Source organism: Oncorhynchus gorbuscha, linkage group LG04 (genome assembly GCF_021184085.1).
Source record: "Oncorhynchus gorbuscha isolate QuinsamMale2020 ecotype Even-year linkage group LG04, OgorEven_v1.0, whole genome shotgun sequence".
Taxonomy (NCBI): domain Eukaryota; kingdom Metazoa; phylum Chordata; class Actinopteri; order Salmoniformes; family Salmonidae; genus Oncorhynchus; species Oncorhynchus gorbuscha.
The window spans coordinates 49,238,132-49,250,068 of record NC_060176.1 but is presented as its reverse complement, the minus strand read 5'-3'; positions in this window follow the sequence as shown (position 1 = coordinate 49,250,068).

Here is an 11,937-nt window from a genome sequence, read left to right as displayed (position 1 = left end):
GGTGGCACGAGACGAAGACTCTGATACTGTCCTGAGAGGTCGGAGACCTGAGCGGCCAGGGTCTCAACGACATGCCGAGCAGCAGACAATTCCTGCTCGTGTCTGCCGAGCATCGCTCCCTGGAACTCGAGAGTAGAGTAGAGAGAATCCATAGTCGCTGGGTCCATTCTTGGTCGGATCCTTCTGTTATGCAGGTGAATGAGGACCCAAAAGCGACTTGGCGAAAACAGAGTCTTTAATCCAGTTTAAGGAAATAGCAATACTCCTAGACAAATCGGAGCGGTAAATAAAGCATAAGAAACAATTTCACTCGTAATCACGAGAACTGACTGGAGACTCGATAATGAACTGCAGGTTGCCTCGGGAAGGCACTTGACCGTAGCAGACTCAGACACCTGCTCACCACGCAGCATCTGAGGGAAACACGACGGACGATACAAAGACACAGCACGGTGAACAGTATACGAGGATCCGACAGGACAGAAACGGAAAACAAGGGGAGAAATAGGGACTCTAATCAGGGGGCAAGATACGGAACAGGTGTGAAAAGATTAGATGATTGATTAGGGGAATAGGAACAGCTGGGAGCAGGAACAGAACGATAGAGAGAAGAGAGAGAGGGAGGGAGAGAGAAAAAAGGGAACGAACCTAAAAAGACCAGCAGGGGGAAAACGAACAGAAGGGAAAGCAAAATGACAAGACAATATAAGACAAAACATGACAGGTACACCTTTAATTGACTCAAAGTATGTCAATTAGCCTATCAGAAGCTTCTAAAGCCATGACATAATTTTTGGGAATTTTCCAAGCTGTTTAAAAGCACAGTCAACTTAGTGCATGTAAACTTCTGACCCACTGGAATTGTGATACAGCGAATTATAAGTGAAGTAATCTGTCTGTAAACAATTGTTGGAAAAATGACTTGTGTCATGCACAAAGTAGATGTGCTAACCGACTGCCAAAACTAAAGTTTGTTAACAAGACATTTCTGGAGTGGAGTAGTCTGGAGTAGTTTTAATGGCTCCTACCTAAGTGTATGTAAACTTCCGACTTCAACTGTATGAACATCTTGAAGAACGATCTGGGCTTAATGGCCATGTACTCTCATAATCTCCACCCGGCACAACCAGAAGAGGACTGGCCACCCCTCAGAGCCTGGTTCCTTTTTGAGTTTCGTCCCAGGTTCCTGCCTTTCTTGGGAGATTTTCCAAGCCACTGTGCTTCTTCATCTGCATTGCTTGCCGTTTTGGGGTTTTGGCTGGGTTTCTGTATATGCACTTTGTGACATCTGCTGATGCAAAAAGGGCATTATGAATACATTTGATTTGATTGAACTATAACCAGTCACTAACATTGCTACTGAAGTCCCTATCGCTACTATAATTTATTTCACAACTATAAATACTTTATGACAAGATACATAGCAAGCAAACACATTTTCAGAAAATGTACTTTTCTAGTTGATTGTAGACTCCCCTTTGGCTGGTCTCCTTGGAGACAGGAGTTTGCCCAGGTTTGCCACACCCAGGCCTCGTTTAACTTAACAAACTACCACTCTACTGAAAAGGGAGCTTTCAGCTCCAGTCTGGGCCTGTTACATTTATTCCAAGTGCAGAAGAAAGTCGGGGAGGATGGCAGGAAGAGACAGAAGAGAGGAGGCTATTTTTACAAGACCAAGGGTGGGACACAGCCAGTTGAATAAGACTATAAATGTGATAGGAAAGCATCCAACAAGAAAGTGTGATTATTGCCAGGAAACAGAGACAGTGGCGCATGTACTGATACAGTGTGGGCAGTACGAGAGGGAAAGAGATCGGCTGAGATCCAGTATGAGGGAGAAGGCGATACAGGGCATGAGTTTAAATCATACTGAGTAGAACGTCATCAGATAGAGAAACGTGGCTGGTCGGTAGGATTTAGTTTCTTCCTGTCTCTGGCCCACACTCCTATACAGTAGATGGCTGTAATGCACCGTTACTGGGTCTGCTGGTGGAAAGGAAATGCCACCACCGCTACTGCCGATACACCCAGCCATCGTTGATACCCAGAGCCGGAGGGGGACTAGAGTCGACAACACTCTACCACACAGATAAGGGACGACCCCCTAAACGTGTGGGTGAGGTCAAAAGAGTAAAGTCATCATTGCCACTAACATAATTTAACTTTTAGAGGTGGTAATGGAACAGTGCATGGGGTCATTGACTTATTCTTCTATCCTCAGATACTGTTTGAGAAGCTGTGCAAATCTCTTTCTATTGAAATCCTGAGCCTGGCTGAGTCATTACTCTTAAGAACCTCAATCTTCCCACTCTCCTTTCCTTCCCTATCACTGTGATTTGGTTTGTGCTTGCCATTGGTAACTTATTCAGAGAAATTATTTCAGAACTCTGGAGATGCATTTGATATTCAGGGGACTAAACTGAATTGACGTTTAGGACTGACGGTGATGGTGAATAGATCTACTGTGGTCTCTGGTCTTCTACAGATGCACAATCGAGAGCATCCTGGCGGGCTGTATCACTGCCTGGTACGGCAACTGCTCCGCCCACAACCGTAAGGCTCTCCAGAGGATAGTGAGGTCTGCACAACGCATCACCGGGGGCAAACTACCTGCCCTCCAGGACACCTACACCACCCAATGTTACAGGAAGGCCATAAAGATCATCAAGGACAACAACCACCCGAGCCACTGCCTGTTCACCCTGCTATCATCCAGAAGGCGAGGTCAGTACAGGTGCATCAAAGCTGGGACCGAGAGACTGAAAAACAGCTTCTATCTCAAGGCCATCAGACTGTTAAACAGCCACCACTAACATTGAGTGGCTGCTGCCAACACACTGACTCAACTCCAGCCACTTTAATAATGGGAATTGATGGGAAATTATGTAAAATATATCACTAGCCACTTTAAACAATGCTACCGTATATAATGTTACATACCCTACATTATCCATCTCATATGCATACGTATATACTGTACTCTATATCATTCTACTGCATCCTTATGTAATACATGTATCACTAGCCACTTTAACTATGCCACTTTGTTTACATACTCATCTCATATGTATATACTGTACTCGATACCATCTACTGTATCTTGCCTATGCTGCTCTGTACCATCACTCATTCATATATCTTTATGTACATATTCTTTATCCCCTTACACTGTGTATAAGACAGTAGTTTTGGAATTGTTAGTTAGATTACTTGTTGGTTATTACTGCATTGTCGGAACTAGAAGCACAAGCATTTCGCTACACTCGCATTAACATCTGCTAACCATGTGTATGTGACAAATACAATTTGATTTGATTATTGCCTGTTATTTGTCATTTCCCTTTAGACAAACCATACTTACCTGTTACCTATTCTAAATAACCAAATCACTACTCAAGACATAAAAACCTATTCAACCCATCTGAATAACATAAATCAAATAAAATGTATTTATATAGCCCTTAGTACATCAGCTGATATCTCAAAGTGCTGTACAGAAACACAGCCTAAAACCCCAAACAGCAAGCAATGCAGGTGTAGAAGCACAGTGGCTAGGAAAAACTCCCTAGAAAGGCCAAAACCTAGGAAGAAACCTAGAGAGGAACCAGGCTATGTGGGGTGGCCAGTCCTCTTCTGGCTGTGCCGGGTGGAGATTATAACAGAACATGGCCAAGATGTTCAAATGTTCATAAATGACCAGCATGGTCCAATAATAATAAGGCAGAACAGTTGAAACTGGAGCAGCAGCACGGCCAGGTGGACTGGGGACAGCGAGGAGTCATCGTGTCAGGTAGTCCTGAGGCATGGTCCAAGGGCTCAGGTCCTCCGAGAGACAGAGAGAAAGAAAGAGAGAAAGAGAGAATTAGAGAGAGCACACTTAAATTCACACAGGACACCGAATAGGACAGGAGAAGTACTCCAGATATAACAAACTGACCCTAGCCCCCCGACACATAAACTACTGCAGCATAAATACTGGAGGCTGAGACAGGAGGGGTCAGGAGACACTGTGGCCCCATCCGAGGACACCCCCGGACAGGGCCAAACAGGAAGGATATAACCCCACCCACTTTGCCAAAGCACAGCCCCCACACCACTAGAGGGATATCTTCAACCACCACCACCCCTCCTAGGGACGGTATGAAAGAGCCCCAGTAAGCCAGTGACTCAGCCCCTGTAATAGGGTTAGAGGCAGATAATCCCAGTGGAAAGAGGGGAACCGGCCAGGCAGAGACAGCAAGGGCGGTTCGTTGCTCCAGAGCCTTTCCGTTCACCTTCCCACTCCTGGGCCAGACTACACTCAATCATATGACCCACTGAAGAGATGAGTCTTCAGTAAAGACTTAAGGTCGAGACCGAGTTTGCGTCTCTTACATGGGTAGGCAGACCATTCCATAAAATGGAGCTCTATAGGAGAAAGCCCTGCCTCCAGCTGTTTGCTTAGAAATTCTAGGGACAATTAGGAGGCCTGCGTCTTGTGACCGTAGCGTACATGTAGGTATGTATGGCAGGACCAAATCAGAGAGATGGGTAGGAGCAAGCCCATGTAATGCTTTGTAAGTTAGCAGTAAAACCTTGAAATCAGCCCTTCCTTGACCGGAAGCCAGTGTAGGGAGGCTAGCACTGGAGTAATATGATCAATTTTTTTTGGTTCTAGTCAGGATTCTAGCAGCCGTATTTAGCACTAACTGAAGTTTATTTAGTGCTTTATCCGGGTAGCCGGAAAGTAGCGCTTTGCAGTAGTCTAACCTAGAAGAGACTAAAGCATGGATTCATTTTTCTGCATCATTTTTGGACAGAAAGTTTCAGATTTTTGCAATTTTACATAGATGGAAAAAAGCTGTCCTTGAAATGGTCTTGATATGTTCTTCAAAAGAGAGATCAGGGTCCAGAGTAACGCCAAGGTCCTTCACAGTTTTATTTGAGACGACTGTACAAACATTAAGATTAATTGTCAGATTCAACAGAAGATCTCTTTGTTTCTTGGGACCGAGAACAAGCATCTCTGTTTTGTCCGAGTTTAAAAGTAGAAAGTTTGCAGACATTCACTTCCTTATGTCTGAAACACATGCTTCTAGTGAGGGTAATTTTGGGGCTTCACCATGTTTCATTGAAATGTACAGCTGTGTGTCATCCGCATAGCAGTGAAAGTTAGCATTATGTTTTCGATTGACATCCCCAAGAGATAAAATATATTTTGAAAACATTAGTGGTCCTAAAACGGGACCTTGAGGAACACCGAAATTTACAGTTGATTTGTCAGAGGACAATCCATTCACAGAGACAAACTGATATCTTTCCGACAGATAAGATCTAAACCAGGCCAGAACTTGTCCGTGTAGACCAATTTGAGTTTCCAATCTCTCCAAAAGAATGTGGTGATCGATGGTATCAAAAGCAGCACTAAAGTCTAGGAGCACGAGGACAGATGCAGAGCCTCGGTCTGATGCCATTAAAATGTAATTTACCACCTTCACAAGTGCAGTCTCCGTGCTATGATGGGGTCTAAAACCAGACTGAAGAATTTCGTATACATTGTTTGTCTTCAGGAAGGCAGTGAGTTGCTGCGCAACAGCCTTTTCTAAAATTTTTGAGAGGAATGGAAGATTCGATATAGGCCGATAGTTTATATTTTCTGGGTCAAGGTTTGGCTTTTTCAAGAGAGGCTTTATTACTGCCACTTTTAGTGAGTTTGGTACACATCCGGTGGATAGAGAGCCGTTTATTATGTTCAACATAGGAGGGCCAAGCAAAGGAAGCAGCTCTTTCAGTAGTTTAGTTGGAATAGGGTCCAGTATGCAGCTTGAAGGTTTAGAGGCCATGATTAGTTTCATCATTGTGTCAAGAGATATAGTACTAAAACAGTTGAGCTTCTCTTGATCCTAGGTTCTGGCAGAGTTGTGCAGACTCAGGACAACTGAGCTTTGAAGGAATACGCAGATTTAAAGAGTCCGTAATTTGCTTTCTAATAATCATGATCTTTTCCTCAACATGTTCCATGCCCTGTATCACCTATCTCCTCTGAATACATAAAGACTCATAAATGCATCATTGCCTCTGCCTGCACCCCTACCAGAGCCCACGGTAGATAGGCATCTATTTATCGTAACCCTCCCCTTAATTCAGTTACATTGGTCCTTCGACACAGATTGAAAGGAGACGCCCTCAATGGCTGCCGGTATAATTACCTGGCCATAGAGATATATAGAGGGCACAACTGCCCCGAGTGCTCTCTGTCCTCACGTGACCATAGAGTTGGGTAGAGGGCACCACGAATGCCCTCTCCCCAACTCCACGTCACTGAGGGACCCTATACAGATATGTCTCACCCATAAGGTTAATTATTTTCTTTGATTTCATTTAATTTGCCATTTAAGTATTGAGATTTGGGAGTAAACAGCTTATTTCCCAGGACAGATAATTAAACAGGTTTCTAAGATCCCATGCCACCACACAGACAATGTTTTGAAGATTAAGAGTTTTTAATTAAACATTTATCTCGGTTTTACACCATTCACAGTCACAAACACATTCACACCAATCATACGCTCAGTCCCATATTGGAGAAGCCTGTTCTATTGTATAGATGGGTTAGCTGACAACATCACAAATATATATATATATATATATTTTTTTTTAAAGGGGTGGATCAGCTTAATATTGCAGAAAGAATACTAGTTCCATCAATATAATTGTCTGCATCATTTCCAATCCCCCATATATTTTTTGGGTAAATATAAATATCCATACACATACCTATATACACACACATACTTTTTTAAAGAATATGCCTTTATTATTATTTCCCACAAACCCTACCACCGATCCCCCAATTGGATTAAACTAATACACTTTGGCTTTTACCTTCAATTTATACATCTTATATACATTTTACAGACTATTTTGCAATAGTTATTTATTTGTATTTTTTTGTCCTTCCTCTATTTTGGACGTCCATCCAGTTTCTATTTGTAACTGTGCGATTTCACAAATTTTCTGAACCTATAGAAATTTTACAGACCCTTTATGTTTTGCATGTTTTATCTTGTTAATAGTCCCACCCTTCAGCTCCATTCAACCTCTCCCATCTAGCTCTCAACATCATCCATTTTGGTTTTCTATTTGCCATATATTTTTCAACTGTGCTGTGATGCTTCACAAACGAATTGAACCTTGCTATTCTCATAGCTTCTACAGATTTAAAAATAAACATGTTTGCTAAAACAATTATTATATTATCGATTGATTGACTATGGCTTTTCAAATCACCCAGTATTGCGATCTGCAATGTTAGTTTTAGGCAAATGATGCAATTCTTCAGCCATTCCTGGGCCTGTAACCAAAAACGAGCTACATATGGACAATACCAAAATAAATGATCTAATTACTCTGCCTCTTCACAGCAGAATCTGCAGAGCTGGGAAGATGCTATCCCCCATTTATATAACATTCTATTAGTTGCAAGAATTTTGTATAGTATAGGCGTTGTTTTGCATATCAATTCATAAACCATGTGCCATGGAATGGGTACATCGCAAATCTCTTCCCAACTATTTTGCAATTTATATGGCACAGCTGAAATTGGTATATGTTTTTATTTATCACACTTTTCTTTAACCATTTATGTTCTTTAATACAGTGCCGACATACAAGTTCCTTACTTTTTCCCCCGTTCTACTTGCCTCTTTTGATACCCTGCTGATTTTGTACGTTTACCCATTGACAAAGAATTGATCAGTCTATAATTTTAATGGTAGGTTTATTTGAACAGTGAGAGACAGAATAACAACAACAAAAATCCAGAAAAACCCATGTCAAAAATTTTCTAAATTGATTTGCATTTTAATGAGGGAAATAAGTATTTGCAAAACATGACTTAGTACTTGGTGGCAAAACCCTTGTTGGCAATCACAGAGGTCAGACGTTTCTTGCGGTTGGCCACCAGGTTTGCACACATCTCAGGAGGGATTTTGTCCCACTCCTCTTTGCAGATCTTCTCCAAGTCATTAAGGTTTCTAGGCTGATGTTTGCCAACTCGAACCTTCAGCTCCCTCCGCAGATTTCCTATGGGATTAAGGTCTGGAGACTGGCTAGGCCACTCCAGGACCTTAATGTGCTTCTTCTTGAGCCACTCCTTTGTTGCCTTGGCCGTGTGTTTTGGGTCATTGTCATGCTGGAATATCCATCCATGACCCATTTTCAATATCCTGGCTGAGGGAAGAAGGTTCTCACCCAAGATTTGATGGTACCTGGCCCCGTCCATTGTCCCTTTGATGCGGTGAAGTTGTCCTGTCCCCTTACCAGAAAAACACCCCCAAAGCTTCCACCTCCATGTTTGACTGTGGGGATGGTGTTCTTGGGGTCATAGGCTGCATTTCCTCCTCCTCCAAACACGGCGAGTTCAGTTGATGCCAAAGAGCTCCATTTTAGTCTCATCTGACCACAACACTTTCACCCAGTTGTCCTCTGAATCATTCAGATGTGCATTGGCAAACTTCAGATGGGCATGTATATGTGCTTTCTTGAGCAGCGGGACCTTGCCGGTGCTGCAGGATTTCAGTCCTTCACGGCGTAGTGGGTTACCAATTTTCTTGGTGACTATAGTCCCAGCTGCCTTGAGATCATTGACAATAATCTCCCGTGTAGTTCTTGGCTGATTCCTTACCTTTCTCATGATCATTGCAACTCTTGCATGGAGCCCCAGGCCGAGGGAGTTAGACAGTTCTTTTGTGTTTCTTCCATTTGCGAATAATCGCCCCAACTGGTGTCACCTTCTGACCAAGCTGCTTGGCGATGGTCTTGTAACCCATTCCAGCCTTGTATAGGTCTACAATCTTGTCTCTGACATCCTTGGCGAGCTTTTTGATCTTGGCCATGGTGGAGAGTTTGGAATCTGATTGATTGATTGCTTCTGTGGACAGGTGTCTTTTATACAGGTAACAAACTGAGATTAGGAGCACTCCCTTTAAGAGTGTGCTCCTAATCTCAGCTCGTTACCTGTATAAAAGACACCTGGGAGTCAGAAATCTTTCTGATTGAGAGGGGGTCAAATACTTATTTCCCTCATTAAAATCCAAATCAATTTAACATTTTTGAAATGCATTTTTTCAGGATTTTTTTGTTGTTATTCTGTCTCTCACTGTTCAAATAAACCTACCATTAAAGTTATAGACTGATAATTCCTTTGTCAGTGGGCAAACATACAAAATCAGCAGGGGATCAAATATTTTTTTCCGTCACTGTACATAAACTCCAGTCATACTTTATCAAAAGCCTTTTCAAAATCAGCTATGAAAACGAGGCCTGGTGTCCCCGATATTTCATAGTATTCTATTGTTTCCAGTACTTGTCTTATATTATCTCCAAGGTATCGTTCATGTAAAAAACCTGTCTGATTAGGATGAATAATATCTGACAATATTTTTTAAATTCTATGCGCCAAGCATTTTGCTAGGATTTCTGCATCACAACGCTGAAGTGTAAGAGGAAGTGTTAATTTTACAATATTATTAGGGAAAAAAATCCATACAATTAGTTTCAGTTAGTGGAGATGGAGGAGCCTGAAACAAAAACATATTCTTGAAGTACTTTACTTCCTCTTTCAAAATATAATTTGGTGAATCATGCGTGACGCCATCATTTTTTTGGTAGCATTTCTATTTTGAAGATAATGTGGTGCATTTTTCCCCATATTCCATCCAGTTTGCTTTATTTTATAATCTATTACACTGGATCTTTCTTGAATAAGTTCCTCCATTTCTTTTTGTTTTTCCTCTAACTTAACCTGTGCCTCTATGGTACCATTTTTATTGCTATCTAACTGTACTGTTAGTCCTTCAATTTCCTTAGTTAATATGGACGCTTTTGATCTAAATTGCTTTTGTTTTATGGATGAGCACTGAATTGCATGGCCTCTAAAGGCACACTTAAAAGTGTCCCATACAAGGGGATCTGCTGTACCTATATCATGTCTGAAAACTTAAAAAAAGTCAGTTATAAATTCTTCTGTCCTAGATCTAAACAATTTATCATTAGTAGGCTTTGATTAAATTTCCAATATCCTCGCCCATGTGGAATTGTGTAAGAGTAATATATATGCCAATTATGTGATGATCCGACCGCATTCTGTCCCCTATCAACACTTTTAAAAAACGTTTGGTGCCAGAGAGAATGGCATAAGAAAGTAGTCAAGACAACTAGCTTGATTAAGCCTCCGCCATGTATATCTCACTTGGTCAGGGTATTTAAATCTCCATATATCCACTAATTCCAATATATCCATGACATTCATGATTTCCTTAAGTGCCTGAGGGTGATAGTTTGCAGTGTGATTTCCTTTCCGGTCCATAGATGTATTTAAAGCCGTATTAAAATCTCTCACCATAATAATAGAGTCTAGTGTTGCTTGTATAGTTGATAAATTCTTATATTTTCAAAGAAGCTTGGATCATCATTATTCGGACCGTATAGGTTAATAAGCCATACCTGTCTATTGTCCAATAACATATTTACAATAATCAATCTACCTTTATAATCTGCTTGGACAATTTGCATATTTGGATCGAAATTACTGTTAATTAAAACCATCATCTAAAATTGTTGAATGGGTTTCCTGTAAACAATAGCTATTATATTCCTTCTCTTTTAGCCAGGTAAATACTGATCGTCTTTTCTTATTATCTGCTAGGCCATTACAATCGTAACTGGCTATACTTATTTCACCACTGAGACACAACTTTCAATTCTATTTATCAAATTATATGTTTGTAAACATACCATTAAAAAGTAACATGATGATTGAGTGTCTATATAGCTGTACCATGATATTTGCATTGCTACTAAGTAAACTTCCAATTGGCCCCACCCTTACACCCGCTAAAAGCCCTCATCCCGAGCTGGGCCGTAATCCCAATGCCCGGCAGGCCACCTCCAACCCTCCGCATCCCATAGCACTGAACAGACTGGGATCCATCCTTCGAAAAGAGCACACAGTGCCATTTACCGAATTGAAGTAGATCAACTGCCAAATGCATTTCCATCGCCCTCACATCGATTTGTATTATATATAGCTGTGGATCATCCTCTATTGTCCCTAACATCTTTTACTCCTTCGCAACAGTTGTGGGATACACACATACACCCACACTCAACCCTTTCCCCCCACACAACCATAAACTCACATTCTCAACAGTTGCACCATCCCAGAGCCCAACTCAAGAAAGGTCCTGATTTACAAATGCACTTAGTTGCAGCTGCATGAGAAGGCCTGCAAGACCGCGCAAAAGAAATGGGCAGAAATTGAGAGATTTTATTAACCATTGTCACATCCTAGATGATAGAGGTCAAATGTACACCTTTTCCCTGAAACACCCACAATACAGTCACCCATATTGACCATATTCCCAAGCATCTCCATGCAGTCAGACTTTTGATTTTGTGCCACAATAATATACCCCCTCTCTGAATGTCCGAGTGTGACCCCCTCCCCATGGGTTACTGCAGCTAGTGTTGCCAGCACTGCCACTGCCTGGGTGGGGGCACCCCACCGGCTAGTTACAAGGTCATCAAGGTTCTCATTAGCAGCTTTGAGAATTTCCTTGTATAGTATGCTCTCCCTTTAGGGAGCTTTGGCTTTGCAGGACCAACCCTGCCAAGCAGGCTCAGAATCTTGAGGGGGCAGTGCTGCTCTTGGTCTCTGACCATCATTTGGCTGCATACAGACCGCTTACAGCAGGCCCATAAAACAGTTAGGGACTTCTCCTTAGTATCTGGGTCATTCAGGTGGGTGTCTAGGGTATAGGGTTGTGGACCATACCATTAAATTAGGATCATAAATAAATAATTAGATATCATTTATTTTAAAAATGTAGTTTCCCACGATAGGACAATAAATACATCAAGGGTATAATTTATTTAAAAACTGTTCCACCATGACAA